General features: G+C 41.1%; 1 protein-coding gene across 1 annotated transcript in view; it reads right to left on the bottom strand.

Annotated features, from left to right (window-relative positions):
• Window positions 1–14,772: 14,772 nt before the first annotated feature.
• The window catches only part of MAPK1 (mitogen-activated protein kinase 1), a 36,644-nt gene continuing 28,470 nt past the window's right edge, over window positions 14,773–22,946 (bottom strand). The window contains exon 9 of the mRNA XM_058851687.1: window positions 14,773–22,042. The gene's annotated coding sequence lies outside the window, so the exon portion shown is untranslated. The remainder of the gene's footprint in view (window positions 22,043–22,946) is intronic.

Consider the following 22,946-nt stretch of genomic DNA (forward strand, 5'->3'; position numbering starts at 1 on the left):
CGCGCTCCCCCCGCCGCCGCCAGCCAATCGCCGCGCGCCCTCGCGCGCGCGCGCGCGCGCCCCCCGCGCCCGGCCCCGCCCCCCTCGGGGGGGCGGGCAGAAGTGGCGCGCGCCCCTCCCCTGCTTCGCCCCCGGCTTTGTGGAGGAGGGAACGGGCTCGGGCCGGGGGGCGGGGCCAGAGCGCGAGCGAGGGGGTGTGTTGGGGCGTCGGTTCCGCCCCCGTTTGGCCCCGCCCCCGCCGGCCGTTGCGCGCGCGGCGGGGCGGGGGGGGGGCTGCGGGGGAACGCGCGTGCCGCTGGGCGCGTGCCGCGAGCGCCCCCCTCCCCTTCACCCCCGCCCCGGCGGGGTCGGGCGCGCGCCGGCGGGCGGCGGGAAACGGGCGGCGCGCGCTCGCTGAGGGCTGAGGCGGGCCCGGCCCTGAGGGGAGAAACGGCGGGACGGGAGCAGGAACGGAACGAACGCGAGGTAATGAAGCCCCTGGCGAAGCAGCCGGCCCGGTTTACGGTTTCCTCGCCGGGTGCGGTTTCTATGTGAAAGCGCTGCAATCGTCTATGTCGGATTGCTCAGAGCGCGTTTTCACACCAGAAAGTATTTGTCCTCCGCTTTTCTGCAGTAATTAGTAAAACCCTGGGAGGTGGCACCGGTCTGGTAAAACTGAAGTGCTGTAGAAAAAACATTAAGGAAAAAAAGGCCAGATAGAGGCTGAAAGACAAGGAGAATCGGTTTGAGCACTTGATTCCAAAGAGAGAGTTTGGGAAAAGCCCATGGTTTATAGAGAAAAAAAATTATGGTGTAAAAGAACAAGTTTCAACACTAGGGAGCCAAAATACAATTCACATACAAGTAGTTTCCCAAGTATTTGAGGCGTGTTGGCAATGATCGTGTTTTTCTTTAAAAAGTCAATAAAAGCCACCCCCTGGTTTATTTTGGCTGTACCCTTATTTCCACGGACAAAGAGTGTAGGGACACGAACTGCTGGAGCCTGTGACGAAGTTGTCATTTACACTGTGCCCGCGGGCAGGGCTCTGCTGTCATGCTATGCACACACACCATCAATAACATGTTAGTCGCTTCCTCTCCTTGCCAGTCCTGACACAGTTTTCTTTTTATCCTAATCTTCACCATGTGGTTTGTTTTCTTTACCCAAGGAGCTTTGGTACTTTGTGGAATACTAGAGAGAGGGAATCCATTACAATTCAGCTAGTGGCTATGATCAATAAACCACGTGCTAGTTGATTTTATTCTGCCTATCCATTTTTTAATATAATTCATATGTTTATGTGGGGGTTTTGTCATATTCTTCTTCCTTAATGACAAATTAACAGCCAGTCTTGAATAGTACAAAAAAGCCACATTTGCACAGTAAAGAAGAAATATGCTTTGTTGAAACAGCAGAAAACAAAAATCTGTGAGAGTATTTCCAGTAGGGCTTTTATTGCAATTTTCCCATCATCTCTCCAGCTCTGGTGCTGGTAGCTGTCATCTTGTAAAAACAGGAGAAAGATGATAATCCTTTGGATTTACTTAGCTACACTTCAGAATGCACCAAATCCAGTTTCCTAATTCTGTTCCCAGAAGATGAGTTAGATGAGGCAAATGCTAAAGACGAACAAGATAATAATTGGAACAGAAAAAGAAGCAGGGATGTAGCATAGTTTGATAGAGGAATTTAATGTAATCTGATACAGTGCATATTTAGCAATGAGCAGAAAGTCACAGTACAAACAATGTTGATCTCTGAACTGTCCTCCCAGCCCACACAGGGAGGTGTCAGTCCCGCAAAGCCGTGACTGACACCTCTCGACTGACTGATACCAGAGGTGTCAGTCATGACTTACATGGCCTGGCATCTCCCTGGTTCACTGGAATTGGTGGCAAAGATCCCACACAACCCAGATCCCCCAGCCCTCCAAGGCAATGATGTCACACTTGCACAGGCCTTCAGGGCTGCACGGCTCCCCATGCTGGAGTGCAGCAACTGCTGCCGTACTCGTCACGCTCTCTGAAGTCCAGATGATGCTCTGATTCAGTACAAACTCAAAGTAACACAAACCTGACAGTGTTAGTGCTGCTGTATCTGCTTTTCTATGGGTAGGAACACAACATCAGGATTCTCTCTTCTATTTACCTCAGGACACCTGCTGTGCTCTTGGTTTAGGTGTTAGGAACTGACCAGGTTACACAGAACCAGGGATTAAAGCTTACATGACGAATAGAAAAACAACCAACAATCCAGTGTGGAATGTAGAAATTACTCTCCTTTTCAGAGATGACAAGATGGACAAGGGGGAGAAAGAAGTGTCTGTCATTCAGCAAGGACAGCAAAGGATCCTGAAAGCTGAACAGTGTTTCCATTGTTTTAACACAAGCTCTGCTTCTCTACTGAAAGATCCAAATGACAAGGACACTGAGGGTTTCTTTCTCTTGGCTGTTTGTGTCCCTAGTAACAAATACACAAGCTGCACTGTTAGATACCATCCTTTCATCCTTTTCTCTTTCTTTTTTTTTTTTTTTAAGATAAAGACATGTCAAGGATGTAGTCAGTGGTAGCAGGTTAAGGTTGCTTGTACAAATGAACCTCCAATATAGCATGATGTACTTGAGGGCACTGCATGTAGTCAGTGGCTGAGACAGTGAAATAACTTTAAATGCATGGAAGAAAAATGTTTGCATTGCATCTCAATGTCTGGATCATTACTTCCTTTGCTTCTTCAGTATATGTTAGGTCTCAAAAGTCTCGAGACTTTAACCAAAGTTTAAAAAATCAATTGGTCTTAGAATTTCAAACTCTAGATTCTTTGTGTTAGCTGCAAGAAAAGCACTGAAAGAAGTGCTAAATTTCCTAAAAAAATTAATTTAACTAATTTCCTATATGCGTGCCATAAATGCAAGCTTAGTAAAAAAAACCCAAAAAATCTGATCTTGTGTTCTCAGTTTACTCAGGTTTGCAACACTGCGTTCTCCAAAGTTCTCCAAGGAAAAGAAAAATGCATCTTTTTTCTCGGGACATGGTAGCAACTGGTCTAAAGAGTGTTGATGTAGAAATAACTGACAAAATTCATATCAAACTTCTGATTATATAATATGAAAATGCAACATTATGCATTAATTGTAAACCAGCTTGTTGCTAGGTCATAAGTTATACTGGTATTTGTCACAGTGTATTTTAGTTACTGTCGGGAGGTATTTCAGGTGAACAATCAGTATCCTTTCATTTGGGATGCTTTCTGAAATCAATACAACTATTAAATTGTACCACTTATGCCAACATAAAACCTGCAAACCCTGAAAAGATGCAGTGAGGCTGCATCTTCAGTGGATCACAGAATATCAAGCGATGTGATCAGCTATGCTGCAACACTGATGTCTCAAGCTTTCCTCAAGTGGAGAATAGGCAGAGGAATTTGTTTGGGGGCTATGAATCAAACAAATCTGTATCATGATTTTTATGTGATGTAGACATCTGCTCATATACATATAAATGGATGTGATGTGGAAAAAAGTCAGAATCACCCAGAGCTCCAGATACCTAATTTAGGAGGATATATGTTCTCTCTACCAGAGGGCTGAAATACACACCACTGGAGGGCAATTTGTCATCTGCAAAATCTGAATTGTTCTGCTTATGCCAACCATCACTGTGGAAGATCTACTTTATCTCTTGTGTGACTTTTGAAATAGCAAACCCAGATGTTAATTAAACTTTTCTAATATTCAGACTGACAGGTATTCAAGTGTCCTACCTAGAGCAGAGAGGTTCACTAGGGAATTAGCCAGCACACATGCCCTTCAAGCATCAGCATGCTTTAGTAGCTAGGTTAAATCTTACTATCTTTTCCCCCTGAATTTCTTTTTTTAGTATTTTAATATCAACTTTCAGTAGAAAATCTAGACTTTTCTCTACATGAGAACAGTAAGAGTTTTGCTTTATACTTCTTTTGGTCTTTAAACAAAAACATAAGGCTCACAAAAGAATCATCATGCTATAAGCACAGTAATGAAAATGGTGATTTTTATTAATAATAATAAGTGACAGCTGTATTTATTGTTGAAATTTGGTTTTTCTACTAACCAAGCTGTGAGAGATGAAGTTTTGTCTGTCCTCAAAAGCAGAGACAACTGCAGGGACTGTATCCAGGCTGTGTAAGTGGAGAAACCTGCTTGTGTCTCCTTTTCTTTATGGCTTTGGTTGTTGGCTTTGTGAAAGTCCGTCAAGAGACTCAAGAGCAGAAATGAAAATTGTGGTGTATATATATATACCTATGTGTATCTCTAAAACTTGCAACACTGTTTTTCTAATGGGAGAATTTGTAACTGTTCCATTTGTGTTTATATCTGGCACAATAAATTACAACCTCTAGAATGGCAGGATTCACAGATCTTCTCTGTTAGTTCTGTAACTTCCCCCTGATCTCTGAAAAGGAAGCAGTAGTTCTTTTAAGCTCTCTCAAGCTCCTTTGCAAGGGGTGATGTCTAGATCATCTCCAGAGACTGAAAAGACAGAACTGTTCTAACCCCTCCCTGATAGTGGCTGTGTGATTTTGCGTGCAGAGAGGGTGGGAGGCTTTGTCTCCAGCATGAAACATTGCGACTGTAGTCAAGGAGCAGACTGCACTTTACTGGGAGACTGGAAACAGCACCATCAGTTTTCCAGCTGCTCACTCCCGGTAAGCAAATTACACAGTACAGTGGAATATTTAGCATGCAAAGAGGAGTGGCAACACAGTAAACCAGCACAACAACACATAGAAATTAATTGCGCTTGATGAGTGCCATAGCATTTAAATCACAAAATCAGATTCTAGCAGGGATTGTCTGTAATTAGCAGAAGAGAAAGGAGAAGATGTGTTTTTCTGAGGGAAAAGGAAAAGGTAGCAGAATAAAGAGAACTACGTAAGCTTTTCAATGTGTAACATACATGTTAGAAACTCCACCCTAATGTAGGATTGTCATCTATTTCATCCAGCTATCTACTCCTTGGCTGACTGTTGGCCAGCTGTTGCTTATCTGGGAAGTTAAACCTGTGTTTTGTGAGCCATAAAAAAGCAGAGATTAAATTTCTGTTGGTACATGTTTTGTAGAAACACATTCTGCATATGCTTGCCTATATATGCAAAACAGTTGGCTACAGGCAGGGATTAAAGCTTTTTCTATGTTGGGATTGTTCAGTTTCCTTTTTTTTCCTTTCTTCTAAGAGATGTGTTTCTCATCTTAAAACCCAGACTTATATTTCCATCTTCATTTTCTATCCTGCCCAGATTAGGGCACCCAGCACAAGCATATTCTGTCATTTCACAGATAAATAGAGCCAGAGGATTATTGTAATCATGTGGTACAACTCACCGTGGGACAGAAGCCATGTGACTGGTGATATTACTTGTCATTTAAACCAGAACATCCCTTAGGGAAACATGCTTTAGAACATCCTGTCTCTACAAATTCCTTGTTCCAGTCATTAATTACTCTCATTGACAGATATGTATATCTTATTTCTCCCTTGAATGTGTTTAATTTTACCTTTCAGCTGCTGTTTCCTCTGCCTCTGTAAGATAGAAGGAACAGTAGGATTGTAGGTAGACATGTAGACATGAGATCATCCTTTTAAGTAACAGCGTTTGATAAAGCACATTTTTCAATTTCTAAGTTGTTTCTGTACCTATTCTCAGATCCTTTTCCAAGGTATCAAATGTTTCTTGAGCTGTGGATTCCAGCAGTGGATTCAAGCATGGGACTGTCCTTTTCCTGTACAGACAGATGTCAGATGATCATGTCTATCTGTGCAATTAATTGCCAGTTTAACTGATTCTTCATTGGGATCCTCACAGGCATTTCAGAATTGCTGTTCCCACTTCAAAACCAGGAATATCTTATAAGGAGCAAGCAAACGGAAAGTCAGCTATTTGATAGTAAAAACATTTTCAACTTGTTAGTGTTGTTTTGTGACTCAGGCTAGACATACACAAATTAAAAGCTTGGCCACATACATAAGACATCTGTTACCAGGAATGACCAGCAGGTCACCTGGAGTTTTCCACAGAAAGTGAATTTCATTTTGTTTCAGAGGTGAATTACAGATTTCCATAGCAAAGCAATACTGTAGGAAAAATTAAAACAGATTTTGATTAGGATTGACTTCCTGTGGTAGCCAGCCTATTGTTTATAGGGCAAAGTGCAACAGGGCATCAAATTATTCTCTGGAATTATATGAAGACAGATATTAAAGAGCTGGTTCTTTTTTTGCAATGTTGAGATAAATATACAAAGTAAAGAGTAATGTCGGCCATGGAAATTTTCTGAGAAGGACAAAAATAAAAGCTTTTATTGTAATTAATGTGAGTCTAGTGTAACTTTGAAACTGAATGAGACGGAGACTGAAGAGAAGAACAGTATTAACAAGAAAAACATAGATGTTCTGTGACTATCAGAGTACAGGGTTGTACACTGTAACTTGACACTTGCCACGTATTCTTTTTAGTAACTTATCTAAAAAGTGTCTACAAAGATTGCTGGAAGAAGAACATACAAAGCACTCCCTGTCTTCCTGCTCTTCACACTGGGGTTTTTCAATTCACTGTGGCAACTGCTAGAGCTGCCTCTGCTGATTTATGACTTGTATTACTACACCTGATTCCGTAAGGTTAACTCAAAGGCCTTTTTTGCCACCCTGTAATTTTTACCTCCTCTTAATCTTTCCTTCTTTTTTCCCCTTCGGTCATTTAATTTCATAAACCCCTGGAGAATGCAACTGAATCTAAAGACTGGGTTTTTTTAGACTCAAGAAAAAGCATCGCTGATTTTTATGTTTTGTGATCAGATTACCTGTACATTTCATTTGTAGGTTGGAACAAGCTATATCTGATTTCTGTACCCTAAATACTAGACATTTCTGATTTTTATTTTCTCCAAGGCTATCTCAGTAACTGAGAAGTGAACAATCCTATTAAAACTGCTGAAGGATTTAGAGACAAAACAGCCCAACACTTTGTCCCACTGGGAAGGTGTGCCTGGTACTGTACTGGCTCCATCTTGTGGCTGAACCTGCACTAATTCTTTGTAACAGGCTGGCCCTTCTTGCCATCATTCTTACATAAATACTGATAAATAAGTGTGTGAACTTCCTTTATAACTTTTAGGACAAATGGCTCAAATGTTTATGGTAATAGAGAAATGGGGAGACAAGATTAGCCCAAGCAAGCATTGCTGGTTTCCCTGTGTAGCACTGCCAATCACAGTATTTGGTTACATCCTCCTGCTTACTGTCAGAGAAGCCTCAGCCAGGCAGACAGAGAACAAGCAAATACCAGCACTTTTTGACACCAACCTGCACTAATGTTGCTGTTCATTATTAATTTGCTGTGGCCAGTAAAGTATTTCACCATTTACCTTCATGAATGGCCTCGAGTTTCTACCAAAACATAAACACACAGCAGTGTTGTTTATTTTGGCAGCATTCTTTTTTCCTAAAACAAATATTTTTTCAAGTGGTTGTCATTAAACAAAATCCTAGAATTTGAATGGAAGAAAAAAGCAGATACCTTTCAATTAACCTTTTCCTGCCATCCCCAAATTGTGTTCAGTAAGTGCCTCAATTTTACTGCTCAACCACTCAAACCATGAACTCAATAGGAAAGGATAAAACACACAGCAGGAATTACAGAAGGCTGCCAACACCCCAGCTCACTGAGCACATGGCTCAGCTACTGCCTGCTTCATGTCCTACTTATGTAAGTTCATGTTTTGGTGTATAGCACAACTAGGTATTTTCTTCAGGCTGCAGAAAAGTAAACAGTTCACTTTTAGCACCTTCAGTGTTGGCAGCAGGAAGGCAGTGAGCTGCCAGGGCGTGCTGGATGTTCTGTTCTGTTGTGCATCAGCTTGTGTGTTACAGGATAGAGCTTCTAACAGGCACAGTAGAAAGGGCATTAATCTCTAAAGATTGCTACAATTGCAAGATTGCAGAGATCAAGAGAATACAAATTACTATTGCAGAAACTGGTAGAGAGCTGGTTACTGGATTCAAGGCAGGATAAGACTGGCTGCACCTATATTTTGGCAGTGTTAATATGAAAGACATATCCCGTGATCTATACAGTATGGAAACAAAGAAAGTGCCGTTTCCAAGGAGTCACAAGCCCCAGCAAAATATGCATGGCAAGAACAGTCTCTCTTGCTGTGTCATACAAAGCATCCATGATATCCAGGCATGAGGGACAAAGCAGCTTTACCTTGTAATGTAGCTGCCAAGCTGGAAAACATTTCATATCTAAAACTCCATTTTGTATCCCCAGCAGACATGCTCAGAAATCTGAAAATACAGGTTTGCAAGACTGCTACAGTGAGTTAATAGTGTCAAAGTCTCACTCTCTCTGCTGTACATCATACCCATTCCATGCAGCAAATCCACTCAGAGCTGCACTGCAGTTTCATATGAAGGATTCCTTGCTAGATTTTGTACCAAGAAAAAAATCTTTGCATTATGTGTGTCACTTGGTCAGGAGGCACTTTGCACACAGTACACACCTACTGTGCTCTGTGCTGTGCCATACAGCTGCTGAATGCTCTTTCTGCTCTGGCACTGACATGGCTGGCAGAATGTTTGCTGAGCCTGGCACTGGCACTGCTGCAGCTTGCAGGGAGGCAGCACAGGAGAAGAACAGGATGGCCAGGCTCCTGCAACCAGAGCATGATCAGTGTTGAAATGACTGGAACAAGGGTGGGAGGAAGCTATAAAAGACTTACATCTGCTCGCAACAGCAGCATCCAGCACTACACATAAAAGTTACCGGGCTGGTGTCATAGAATGTAATAACAATTACTTAGAATGAAGGCAGAGGTAATGCTGCTGCTTTGTGTTTCGCAGTGTGCTGAACATGCGGAACTGTTGTCTGGTAACAGAGGGATGAAATGCAAATATTGCAACGCCATCTCAGCTGGTATCTATGTTCTGGAGAGGCCAGTGCTCAGGTGGATCAAGCTGGGGGTTACAGTCTGCAACATCCTTCTCTGCATTATATTCCAGAAAAGCAGTGCCAATGCTGGTGTACTGTGCAAAGGAACTGTCACAGGCGTCTTTCTCCTGTGCTTTTCTGAAATCCATTTTGCATCCTGATTTTGTTTTTGTATTCCCTGGTATCCTTGAGAAGCCCCTGTTCTGCCAGAAATATTCACATTCTAGTGCCTTTCTGGGGTATCTCAAACTTTTAGGTTCTTAAAAAAAGTCACTTGAGACCTTTGGATGGCTCAGGGGACACAGGACACAACCAAACCAGCTGCTCCGGCAGGAGCACACAAGGCCAAGTCAACATAACTCACATTTGATCAGCAAACTGATACTTACTCTTGTGTGAGCTAAAGAATTATAGAGCAGAGCAGACATTAACTGAGCAGGGTGCAAAGCAGGGCATAGAAACTGAGAGAAAAGCTCTTGGAACCGGCAAAATCCCCTGAGCATCAGTATCCAGAAACTTCCTGTAAAACACTTTGCTGCTGCTACAAACAAGACTCTGCAACCCCTTGGATATTGTTACGAGAGAGAAATGTGTCCTCTTAGCTGGGGGTATAAAACACAGCCACAGGCTGGTGAAGTTAATTTTTCATGTTACAAACTATAATACTGTTCTCTCAATCCTGTATCTTGAATTACTCTTTTGATACTTCTGCCAGGATGTATGGAATGGGTGGATGGGAACAGAGACGAGAAGAACAGATTGTACAAAGTTTGACAATCATAACTAGCATTAGCATAATCATAATCATTAATATTCATATTAAGTTCCCAATGCCTCACCTTGCTTCTGTGCCTCATTCCCTAGCATGGTGGTGTGCTTTTTTTGGTAAGTGGTTGCATTTGTATGGACCTACACCAGAAATGGGAAAAAAGGAAGAATGATCAAATCAGTCCCACGCAACGAAATTGTCTTTAAATCCTCATTTCTACTTCCTTGACCAGTCATACTATACACCCACTGTGAAACTGAGACTGCTTTAAAATAACACAACTAAACAAATAACCAAACCCAAAACAAAAGAAGTCCCAAACCTACCACATAAAAATAGAAATGCTTCATTTACAGTTTCAGAGATATGTTTGTGTTGTACCCTGTCACTAGGTTAGCCCTTGATAAACACTGGAGCTCTAAATCTAGATGATTTACATATTTTTCTAGATAGGTTGGATATTATTATAAATTATGCTTTTTAATGATCGCAGTTGACTGCTGTCAGCAAGGTTTTTGTTTGTATAACGCAGTTCATGGCAGCTTTGCCCCAGCAGATGGCACGAGCACAGCCCAGACCATCCCGACAGTTCAGCAGCACCGGGCTTGGCAGGAGAGCTTTGCAGCACACAGCCCTGAGCCACAGTTGCACTTTCTCATTTCCTTCGAAAGCTTTTATCTGCTTTTTAACGAAGGCAAGGTTTCTACTACGAGGCTGAATAAAAAGTGTCATTACATCATTTCTAAGGCCAGTTTTATCTCTGTTATTTTTGCTTTCTGGAGACTAGATCACCGTTGCTGAAAAATTTGACCCACAGATAGTGAATAGCAAACATTAGACAAAATGGGGTTTGATTTGTAGAAAATATTTAAAATCCAGTACCTGAAGTGTGCAAGGTGGGACAAGAATGAAAGCTCAGCCTGGGAGCAGGAACAGCACAAACTGAGGTGGTGCCAGGAAGGGCAGCCTGTGCAGCAAGGAGAGGCTCAGCCCTCGCATCTCTGTGGCAGCTGAAGGCTCTGTGCAAACGGGGATCATCCTTCGCTGCCAATGTCTTCCAGTCAAAACAGAAAAAAGGATGTGAGGGGCCCCTTTATACACTACACCCAAGGTGACTGAAGTAGGGGTGAAAGTGATTAAAGGATAAATTCCATGCCTAAAGCTCTGTCTTGATCACTGTATTTCTTACAAACTGCAAAGTTCAGCAGTATAAGGGTATTAGCAAGTATGACCTAAAGATCTACTTCTCCACTCCCTTGAGCAGGGCCTCTTCAGCCCTGTGCAGTCCAGAGGTGTCCAGGTGATCACATCTGCACTGCCAGTGGGTGTTGGGCCAGGTCACCTTCAGAGGTTCCTTCCAACAGAATTTTTCTATGGTTGCCTTCAGGAGCTCGGCTACTTTTAACAGCTACATCTAATGGCACTGGATTACAGAAAAGTTCTTGAGATGGACTGCCTGTTATCCAGGAAGGCCAGGCATTCATCTGACCCCAGCACAGCATTTAAAGTGTAAGAGAACTAAAGAGAACAGTAAAACAACAAGAAAATAAATGACTGCACAAGACAACAAATGGAAACAAAATCATTGCAAGAAGATACCATACACGACATCTCTGGCTGAGCCCATTACCTCCTGAGGGAGACTGGCCACTGGGGGAATCCAGATTTGGGGTGGTTTAAGAAAACCAACATGGCATTGGAAAACCCACCAAGGAGTATTGTAGCAGTTGCTGATCACCAAGCCCTGGAAGCTGACAGCCCTTGGTGTAGTCTCCAGCAGGAGGAACTGTGCTCACAGGAACAGAGCATGAGCTGGGTTTACATTCTCTGTTTCCCTCAAGCTTTTCAGAAATTAGTTAGCTCTTCACTGCCTGAGTAGGTGCAAAGGTGTACAGATGTATTTATTATTCCTAAACAGGCCATACAAAGAGTTCATAATTTTTACTAATTTACCTGAAGATTATTTTATTCCAGGGCACGGAAGGCTTCACACCCCCTGCTCCAAAATCTAGCAGAGTTAGCAAGCACAAACAAGACAGATCATGGAAAGGCAATCACACTTCTTTTCACAGTGAAAATTACCAGATAGTCAAATGATTCATACACTCAAGTAATACCAAAATATACACATGAAAAATTTCACTAATAGAACACAAACATGTCATCATGAATCCATTCTCAGTGCAAGTGAATGCCAAGATAATTCCCGAATATCCTGAAATGAGCACCTTAAGAGCTGAAATAGACTCTCCTGCTTAATTAATTGCTACCTTTGTTTGATGAGGAGTCTGGAAATTTGCAGATAGAAATATTTATACAAGAAATGCCACGGGCTTCATTGTTGGTGCCCACCTCCCTACACACCAAACCCACCTGGATTATAATCACCACCTTCAGACAATCCCTGTTACACATACAAATTTCATTCATTCAAGCACATTGATAAGGAGATATTTTTGTTTCCTAGTCTCCTTTTTCCCCCAGAGGTTTAATTCAATAGCTATTACAGACATGGCATTTTATTCTGAAAAGGATTATATTTGTATTTATTCTTTGAGCTAAGTGTTTGGTTTAATATGCTTGTTGTAAATAAATTCTATTACCCCTTCTGGTAAAAGGCTACAAGTTCCTGCTTTGAGAAGCTGTTTGATCCATGTTAAGTGAAATTGTTTCCAGATAAATATTTCCATGTGGTATTTGTCTCTCAATTCACTTAAATACCTTTGAAAGAGTCAGGCTCAGAAGACCGTATGGAACAGTTGCCGGGAAGGACATTTAAAGGGAAGCAAACAGTGAAGAATTTCAAAAGCAGTTGGGAAGCAGAAATACTGTAATCTCAAAAATGAGTTTTTCCCTGCATACATGAAAGACAGCTGACTGAAGCCTCAGGTAGTTGGGAATTACAAGCTGCTTCTCTCTTCAGCACTGCAGAAAATTCAGCCATTTGAATTATTGCCTACAAGTATTTAATATTTACCCCCCCCCCTCCAAAGAAAATACATGAAAGCCCTTAAATTTTATCTACTCCAGCGCAGCCACGCAGGCTCTGCTGCTCCACTGCTGGCCTCGAGACCCGCAGAGAGCGCAGCAGAGCAGCACATCTGGATTCTGAACTAAAACACAGCACTTTGTGTTCTTTGTGTGTAAAACACAGCTCAGACCTCTTCCACTCTTTTCCGCCCCTCTCTCACTTGGACAGGAAACACAGCAACAGGCTCCAAGGACACAACGCCCCAGCAACAGCTTCCTCATCAGCTTCCCACTGTAAATAATCCTGTGTTCTGTACTTGCTATACAAATTGTCAGAGGTATTTACATGAAACTATTATTGCTCCACTGACGATCAGTCTGACAGAAGGGTTGATTTGCTGTCAGCTGGCAAATAATGCAGCCACGTTCCTGCCTAGGAATAATTAATTGCTGTCAATGCTAGAGTTGCCTGGAACTTGTTAAAAGGACCAGGATGCTGTGGAGGCTGGTCAGCAAAAGGTTCCTCATACAAGGTACAGGCGTAGCCTTTAAAATTTCCAAGTGATCCTCCAGGAAAGTGCAGTGAGGATTGACAGCTAAGGCCGTGTCCCACGAGTACAGAGCAGCACCACAAATAACTTGATTGTGCGTTTACAGTAATTTTATTTACAAGTTACCATGTGACACCTGTAGTACTACAGTTTTTATAACACCATTAGCAGTAAAATAAGTCACATCTAAGAAGAGTAGGAGGCAGCAGAGAAAAATGTGCACAGAGAATGCAGAAAGGCTATTTAGCTATAACTGAAAGTAGGTTATTTCTCTACAGACTTAGAAAGCGAGGAGAAATATATGTTGAGAAGAACAAGCTCTTCAGCCCTCTTATTTCTACAGCATGAAATTTTTTGTACAGTGACAATTTAGTATAATGAGTACTACACTAGCAGTCAAATGCAAGTGATAGGGAGAAAACTGTCTTAATAACTTGCCCTTTTGAACACCCAGAAATGAAACCCAAAGCTTCCCTTTGAAGGGACTTACCAGGGCTGGTTTACTTGCAGAGCCAGTAGTGCAGAATTGCTACTGGGGGGCAGGAGGGAACATAACTTATGACTAGAGAGTTCCCAGGCATTGCATATTGCCTGTGAGGTCTTACATGGTCTTAAGTAGTTGGTGAGCAAAGCCAGTTGCAGCATTCCACAAGTCCTTTTACAGTGCCGTGCTCTAAAGCTGAGTACAGTTTAGCAGAATCCCAAAACCAAGCAGAGAAAAAAGCCCTTCCGCCCTCTTATCATCCTTGGCTCTAATGATGCTGGTGTTGAGCCTGGGCCTTTCTCAAGAGGAACAATGTGGAGGAGCAAATGTGGAGAAACACTCTAGACTTAGATGTATTCTGATGACAAGACTCAGAAGAAAATAAGCTTAATACAGCACCAGCTGCAACCCTTTTCTGCTTCAAAGTACAGCAGCAGCTTCCAGAAAGCAAACAAGTGTTATTCAGGACTTGGTTTTCCCCCCAGACGTCTTTAATAGCCTGGAGCGACTGTCAGTGCACACAATCCATGCTAGTGGCTGCAAAGACAATGAAAATACAAGCTGCACAGTAATAATTATTTCCACTACTAACTACACACAGGATATATTGCTTTTGGTACAATGCCATTTATTGTCACAAGAAGAAAACCAGTGATTAAGTTGAGCACATGAATTATGCAGACCTTTGCCATGCTGGAACAACAGCATATTTTACTTACAGAAATGTCACCAAGTCAGCTGTAAAAACAGCTTAACACAGTTCTTCCAAAATACCAAGCATATCCTCAAATCCAAGTTTATATTAAGTTTAGCTACAACAGAATGATTAAGAAATGGTTTTGTTTTCAATCCCCACTTTTGTCTGGAGTGCTGCGCTTATACTGCACAAAGGCAAACAGAATCAAAACACAGAGCTACAGTGACAGCACAACACCCACTGAAATATTTCTGAGTGGGAAAACTGGCCTGCAAGCTTGTGTCCCCTCCACACCTGTGCAAACCTACTCAGAAAGCCTGCAAAAGTATGTATGTGTACAAAAACTAACAAAAAGTTTTTTAAAAACACAGAATGCATTAAAAAAGTCTAAAGTTTGAACTCTTCAGTCTGTGGTGCCTCAACTATAAATTAGAATTTCTGTGAGTTTTAACAGTTCCAGGAACAAAAAAAAGGATTTTTTTAGTCCAAATTTCCTTTTTAGTACTAGTATCAAAATTAAAGGTGACTTAGGAGAAAGGCTTGACTAAAAAACGTTCCAGTTCTCTTGTGGTATCATCGGTTCAGTGAGTCACAAGCCAAAATTCTAAATATTCAGCATTTTTGCATTTGCAGTTTTAAGGCAGAAAAAGATGTTCACAGCAAGCCATTTAGTCTTGGATGTTACAAAATATCACAAACAACAAACTAACAAAAACAAATAAACAAACAACCCCCCTAAAAGGTGCATCTCAAGTCTCTTAGTAATAGCAAATTTTAAAAAATTCTACAGAATCTCTTACAGCTTTGGGTTTGTTGGAGTTTTTTTGCTAAAAAGCCTGAATTTTCAGACATAGATCACACATCACAGATAGGGAGATTAACACCTTCCATTATTTCTAAGCTGTGTGTTCAAGGTCAGAATTAAACTCACAAGGTGGAATAAGGGATCCCTGTACTGCTGGTGCCATGCCAGGGCTGGAGCTGCTCTGCGCTATGTCGGTTTTATCCCAGAGCTCCGGGGTCAGCTGCCTGTACCCAGGCCCAGCTCTGTGAAGCACAGCTGTGTCCTTGGCTCAGCTCTACAGGCAAAAAATGAAAGAAGCAAATAAAAGCAGAGCTGTGAGACTGCAGGAATCTACAAACATGCAAGGTAAGGAAAAGTAAGAAGCAAAGGAATGAAGTCATCAAGCCAGAGCAGACAAGGGACTTTAGAGAAAGATCCCAACATGGAAAGTGTAAACCCCTGAGGAAGAGCAGTCACTGGAAGAGGAACTCAGATCAAAGGTCAGGCCAGTGCAAGCAGCAAGGCAAGGAGACAGAGCAGTGCTGCAGGCAGCAGCCAACAGCTGAGTGCACACAAACTCAAAGACTGGCAAGAGAAATCAAGTATTTTTATTACTGTCTTTCTGTCAGAGAAAACACTGCAAACACAAGACCCTGGTAAGGTATTTCTTGCTTGTTTGGGGAAATTGGCAAAGGAAGACTTCAAGTCTCCTCTCTTCAGCCTTCAGGTACAAACATAAGCTGCCTCTGTACTAAGCTAGAAGGATCTCACATTTCTCTACCATGCTAATTAACCAGCTGGAAAGAGAAGCAACTTCAGGAAAAATGGGCTCTGTGTATGTGCATGAAAACGAGAGGCAGCTTTAGAGAAGTTGCAGGAAGGTTTCAGTATTCACAAGGTACATCAGTTTAACAGGATCAATAATCTGCTGTTTACCATCAGAAAGCTGACAAATCCCATAAAGATTTTTTTTGTAACAACTGGAACTTGTTTAGACTTCAGTTTAAACAGAGAGAAGTAAATTGCCAATAGCAAGACATACTGAAAAAAAAGGCAGAGTTTTTGAAAACACGTGAAGGAAAGTCGCCAGTGTAATTTACAAATTACAGGGAAAAGACAGAGGGGTTACAGAACAGTTCTCACATCCAAGTCCCAAGATGAGGCTTCACAGAAACAGCTCCTGAGCCTTTCTGATGGGGATGTGAACACCTCTGACACCAGGGTGGTGTTCAGCAGACACACCGAGGTTGCCTCTGGAAGCAGACTTGAGGCTCTAGAACTCCTTCTGAAGCCACCTGGACTCGTGTGATGAGAGGACACATCAGAGCAAGGTAACCACCAACAGACACAGCGTATGTCAATGTGACAACATTTGTGAGTTTCCTACATACCTGCAATGTGTTTTCTGGGTTTTTTTAAGCTTTTCAATGTTACATATATGGTATTTAGTAGAAAGGATAACTGAAGATGAAACATGCGCAACACAAAATTATCTTTGGTCTGCAAAGTCCTGGGTCAGAGTTCTACACAGCTTGATACCATCAGACCTACATTAATCTCTTCCAAAAAACATGGTTTGTACTCAAAAGCAGCTCTGTGCCAGCCTTCCTGAGCATGTGAGTGCAGCATCTGCTCAGCACCTGGGGGCGCTCACTGGAACCTCCACCCTGACCCGAGTGCATAACAGCTCAGGAGTGCCCACTACACCTGAAGCTTACAGATGGAGAACTTAAGCCAGTTCTGGTGAAGCAGGAAATCTGGGGAATATTTCAAACTAATCCCACTGAAACAAGGATAACAGCAACCTTGAGTCAATCAGTTGCTTGTCAAAACCTTCCTGGAGCCAAGCAGCTGTACAGTTGTACCTTGAGGTCCCTCCCTGAAGCGCATGCTACGATGAACACACCTTCTGCCAGAGGAACAGCCACAGCCAACAAAATGTAAGAACACACAGAAACATGGTGAAAATGAAATTCTGTATTATTCTTGGGGGGGGAATAAATCTGTACCCTGCAGTGAAAGCCAAGGAGGGGAATGCGAGATGAATTTTTACAAGCCAGTTCACAGAGCTTTACAGACCTCTCCATTATGGTTAAGCTTTCTTTAGTTTCAGGTCACATTTTTTGCCTTTTCATATTAAATAGAGAAGTTTTTAGCTGCCATTATCCAGCTACACCTTTTAAGAGTTCAGTTCTTTGAAGAAGAATTAAAAGCCCATGACAGTGATATGAACTTGCACTGCTCCCAGAAATCCCACAGTTCCAACCCCTGGTTGGAGAAGAACCTTTTTATATTGAAATGAAAACATTTGGTTTCTAAGGATCATGCAAGTAATATTCAAGATTTCATGGGAACCGCGCAATATGAATATCCATTAAAGAGTGTCAAAAAAGCCCATGAACCATCAGATACACTGAAATTGATTTGCATCACTCAGCAGGTTAAGATTTCATCATTTTCTCACACCGAAGATAAAGCATTTCTGCCTGTCTATAAAGAAAGCTCATCTGTGGTTTTGGGTTTTTTTTATGGCTTCCCTAATTTAATTCCAAGCTGGTACAGTTACACAGGGGCACACACACCTGGAGCAGTTACAGCTCTTGCCTGCAGGCTGCTCCCTGTGCACTTCCAAGGAGGGGCAGTTTTGGATCAGCCAATGGACCAGCTCAGGGCAAAGCAAAGTCCCAGTTGTTCTAGACATGCACGGAACTATGCTGGTTTGGTAATTCAGGGACACAATTTAATGATTTTCTTTGCATTTGTTTTTACAAGATTCAGATGTCAAAAACAAAACAGAACATTAAGTTACCTGATTTAAAAAAGAAAATCACAAACGTTTACAACATCAAAAGAATAAGACGAAATATAAACCTTTGCTACTTACAATTGATCTATACAGATTAACCAAATCACAAATCTGTCACAATATAAATGTTTAATTGTTACAATGAATAAGAACATACAGAAAATGATTTATTTATTTTTTATAAAATCTTCCTTTGCTTTTTTATTTTAAACTTACCATTAACTAAATTAGCTATGCAGGACTTGTGGGGTACATGACTAAGAAGGCACCAACAGTACAAAGCAAAGACAAAGCAGTTTGAGTATTTTAAGAGTGCTCTACACTGATACAACACAAGAAAAGGCAACAATAGTAAGTAAACCAGCTGCAACCTTTAGAAATTTGTTCTAGATTTACACATGTAGTCCAACTTTTACATTTCCGCCGATGTGTTACTTGGTTTGATCACAGCACATGCTACAAAAACCACTGTAAGCTTCACTTTACTAATGTGCACTTTTCACTAATTTAGTGTCTTGATTTCAATTGTTAACTAACCATTTTGAACCACAAATGTATTTAAAACTTAGTAAAAGGATTGTTTGGACTTTTTTGTTTAAACCACTGCATTTACAAAAATATTTCCCCTAAAATCTGGGATTGCTTGAAGACATTGCTGTACAAATATAAAAGTACTATGCAAGGGACCAAATTCATAAGTATATGGTGTGTATGTATAGACCTATATTTATACCATATCACTGTGCTGTAACAACACAATAAATTTATCAATAACCAAGGACTATATAAACTACACTAACATAAGCAAATATATATTAATAAAGTTTAAATCTATAGTACAGTTGCTCAGCAAACAACTTCGACATGGTATAAATATATAGTAGCATATTACAGTGGGCAGCAACAACAGGTTTTTCTTTCTCTCATTCTGCAAGGAAAGCCCTGCTCAGCTCCTCAGGTTTTGTTTGGCCACTGCCGAGTTCTGTCCCCACTGCCACTCCCGGAAGCTCCCGGTGCAGGTGGCCCAGCTCTGGTGTCACAGGGGTGAGGAAGAGTCTGGCCACAGGCAGGACAGCAGAGTCAAACGCTTGTTTGCCAAAGCATCCATGAGAATTTTGTGTTTGCATATTTTTCTTCAGTAAGGTTGGAATGTTTTTGACAGTGAACTGTTTACATTCCTTATTCCCAAAGCATCTTTACCATGAAATATGCATGCTACTTTAAGAGTTGCTGTTCTCTGCTCTAAAATATAAAAACTGCATAAAGAACCCAATGTAAAATGATGAAATAACTGACCTAACACAGTGTTGTTAGAGGCACCTTCTTTAAACTATTTTCAAAACCTGATCCAAAAAAACATAAAAAAAAAAAATAAATCATGCTTCAGCATTTGACGCATCAACAAATTCAACCCAACAATGTTTACTGAATTCAGTAAAAGATTGATTAATGTGGTTATGGATCCCAATGGATGCCAATTGGATTCAGCAAAAGTAGCTAAGGAAGAAAGCCCAAAAGCACCAGACATTAGGTAAAGCAAACCCTCGGCTTCTCACTCACAGAGACAGGATGCAAGGGTATGTCTACACCTCCCCAAACATCCCAAATTAACAAAATGATTAAAAGAAAATAATTGGGAAAGAGAAGGGTGAAGTAAGCTGCCAAAGTTCTTCCTTAATAAATTAAAACTGAGGTGTTACAAACTAATTTCAGTAACAGTCATCTTTCCAATCGTGCCAAAAATGATTCCTGATGTAATGATGATCATGCAAGTAGCAGAGATTCTAGAAATATTTCAACTTTTCAAAACTGAGTGAGAAAAGCATTTTGGTAAAGATGTGTAGAAAGGTCAAGAGAAATTTCTACACTGGTATCAACAGTCAAGTGCATATTTCTTCTATAGAAATGTTTTTAGCATAGGTTCCATACCACAATTCCATGATCACTTGTGCAGTGTCCTGACAATGCTCCAAATTTGTTCCCCACAACAGAGATTTATGTACCACAGGAACTTCCTAATAGAAAATGCCCTTTAAAGATGAACCCTTGCTTATTAAAAATTAGTTTTGGCAGACTAACACTTAAACTATAGGAAAAAGAAAATTTTGAAATGGAATCTTGTAAGCACCCTTATCTACTGGAGTCTAAGTTAATGGCTTTCTAGATTTCTCTGAAGAGCAGACTAAGTGGTATGAGGAAGCCTGGAGTTATTAACCAGCCAGCATCCTTATGTACTACAGTAGCAATTGAACCTGATTTCCATTCATAGACATTACCCAAGAGGAAACCAAAAACTAATTCTTAATGTTAATGTGAAGATATAAGATTTAAATTTATTTCCAGGAATTACAAGTGCATTTTGTTCATATTAGCAAGCAGTCTTTATACAATCCATTCTTCACTGCTGCCAAAATAAAATGAGAAAAAGACAGCAGAGATATGAAAAGCTAAAAATAGAACTATTTTTCCTAAGTTATTTGTTGAATAGCATTTCAGTTGAACACAACTCAGAGGTAACAATAGATTATTTTTTTTCTCAATCATAGGCATGTGGCACTTAGACAATCATCTTTGCACAGAAAGCTTTAACAGTCATGCGAGGGCACAGTAATTATTTTAAACAAGGCAAATTTCTCACCACAGAGAGCAGTGGGGAAAGAAAAGGAGGCACTGCACTGGAACATAACACCTAGTAAACTCCACATTATACAATTTCAGTAACAAATACTTGAAAAGATCATTAAAAGGTATACAATTTTAAACGTTATTTAGTGCTAGCTTTGTTTGGTTGTCCTAACTCAGCATTATCAGAAAAGTTTGATAGTACTTGACAACAGAACAGTACTTCATGTCACGAGCTCATGGAGGCTTGATTACAAATCACCATAGTGTAGGTTGCAAGAAATGAACTTGAGATGCTGACATGCTGTAGGAGCAAAAGTGAAATCAAACTTTCTCATTTGAAGATGCAGTGTTCCTCTCTGCAAGAATCTGAATGTCAGTGATTAGATTCAAATGTCAAAACTATCAATCCTCATTTGAAGCATTTCATTTGTATGCAGGATGCAGACTGAGTTAATTAACATCATATTTTGGTTTCTTGCTTGCCACCAGGTACGGCTGCCTTGCCCAGGAAAAGCACTGGCCATGGGGTCATGGTGCCATCGTGGTCTGTGTTAACCCTTCCAGCACTCAGGGAGCAAACAGCAGCTGCAGCTGCCACCTTGCCTTTGCACAGGCCGTACAGACACTACTGCATGATAGGAACTTTGGGAGTACTATGCCTCCAACGTGGGTAAACTTTAAATGATCTCTCTTAGAAAAAGCAGGGAGAAAAAAAGTACAAATTTTGTCAATACATGGAAAAATGTTTCTTAGATGAGTTCAGTTAAGTTGGGCTCCTATGTGGCTCTTACACTGGATAGAATACCTGTATGTACAGCACAGGACACCCAAACAAGTGCATAAGCAAGATTAACATGAACACAACTTATGCTGCAATCCATAGCATAATGGTACACTCTGCTGGATGCTAACCAACCATTTCTATTTAAAAAGGACGTGCAAAAAAAATCTGGGATGTCACTGACTTAAAGTGCCCTGAATAGTAGCTTTTCTAAAAAAAAAAATGCCAGCGACTTCAGTAAAGTCAGAAAAAACATAGTTCATGGTGTAAACGTCTTACAGGTTAATGAATCTCTTCTTGGATATTGATCCAGGAGTGAAAGGAACCACTGCATCTTTCAAACCAGAAAGCAAGCAGTTAAAACACGGGCAGCAGTAGGTGCACGTACAGTACAGTACTGCAACAGGTCAACAATGGGCATTACGCATAGGAGTGTCAATTACAATTCTTCAGGCTTAAAAGATTCATCGAAAGCATGAAAAGCCAAAACTACCAGGAACCGCCCTCCTGAATGGCTCAAAGGAGTTAGTGGATAAGCTGAGAGAGGCCACAAGACATGACCAACAATAAAGAACTGGGAAGAGGAACAGCAACGTTTGAGCACGCCCAGTCCTTTAAGTCCTTGTCCTACAAAAGAGAGCAGAGATATATTTCAGTGAAGGAAGTTTAACACCACCTTTTAAAACAAGCCCTTTCCTATTTCTGTGCACACCGTGTTTATCATGAGCCACAGCCAGCAGGATCTACAGAGGTTAAAAAACAATCTGGAGACATTTTAAACTAGTAATTCTTAAATTAAAATTAAATTTTAATAGAAATTAAAATATAAAGTATTAGGAAGATTAAACATAACTAGTCAATTAAGTACATTGTTTGTCTGAACCCAAAAATCTGTTATTTTCATATTGCTTCTCAATTCCAAAACCCACAGTGCAGGGGACACTTTGAATCTTGAGAAACAGCCCAGTGAGAAAAGCTGGCTGGTAAAGCACAGGGGGGAGTGTGCAGGGGAACAGGAATGCACAACAGGATGTGTTACTGTGCATTTGAAGGCAGCTCCTGGGGACTGGCCCTCACTAGGATGTCAAGCTGCTATGTTTCAACTGCTGTGCTGTGGCATTGCTGGCAATCATAACCACAAATGACTTGGCCAAATTGCCAGCACATCCTTGTCAAGCTAAGTACAATATTTCAATTTCAATATTGTGCTGGCCAAATCAACTCTGCATAGTAGCATTTTTATCAAACCAGAAATTTCTGCTAGCAATGGATCACTGATATCTTTATCCCTAATCTTTTTTATCCCTTAATCCCTAACACAACCTAGGTAAGTATGGCCTGGGCAAAGAGGCAAGCAAGAGATCACGAACTATGGTTTACCACAGCAGTAACCACTTGCTGCCCTTCCTTGAGATTACAGCCTATTAGGATCAGGCTTCATCTTGCTCCTAAAAATTTATATAACTTTCTTCCACCATGTGTACAGGCACAGCTGTGCTCTCACACAGAAAACATGGGTAGGACATTAACA

Source organism: Poecile atricapillus, chromosome 16, assembly GCF_030490865.1.
Source record: "Poecile atricapillus isolate bPoeAtr1 chromosome 16, bPoeAtr1.hap1, whole genome shotgun sequence".
Lineage (NCBI taxonomy): Eukaryota > Metazoa > Chordata > Aves > Passeriformes > Paridae > Poecile > Poecile atricapillus.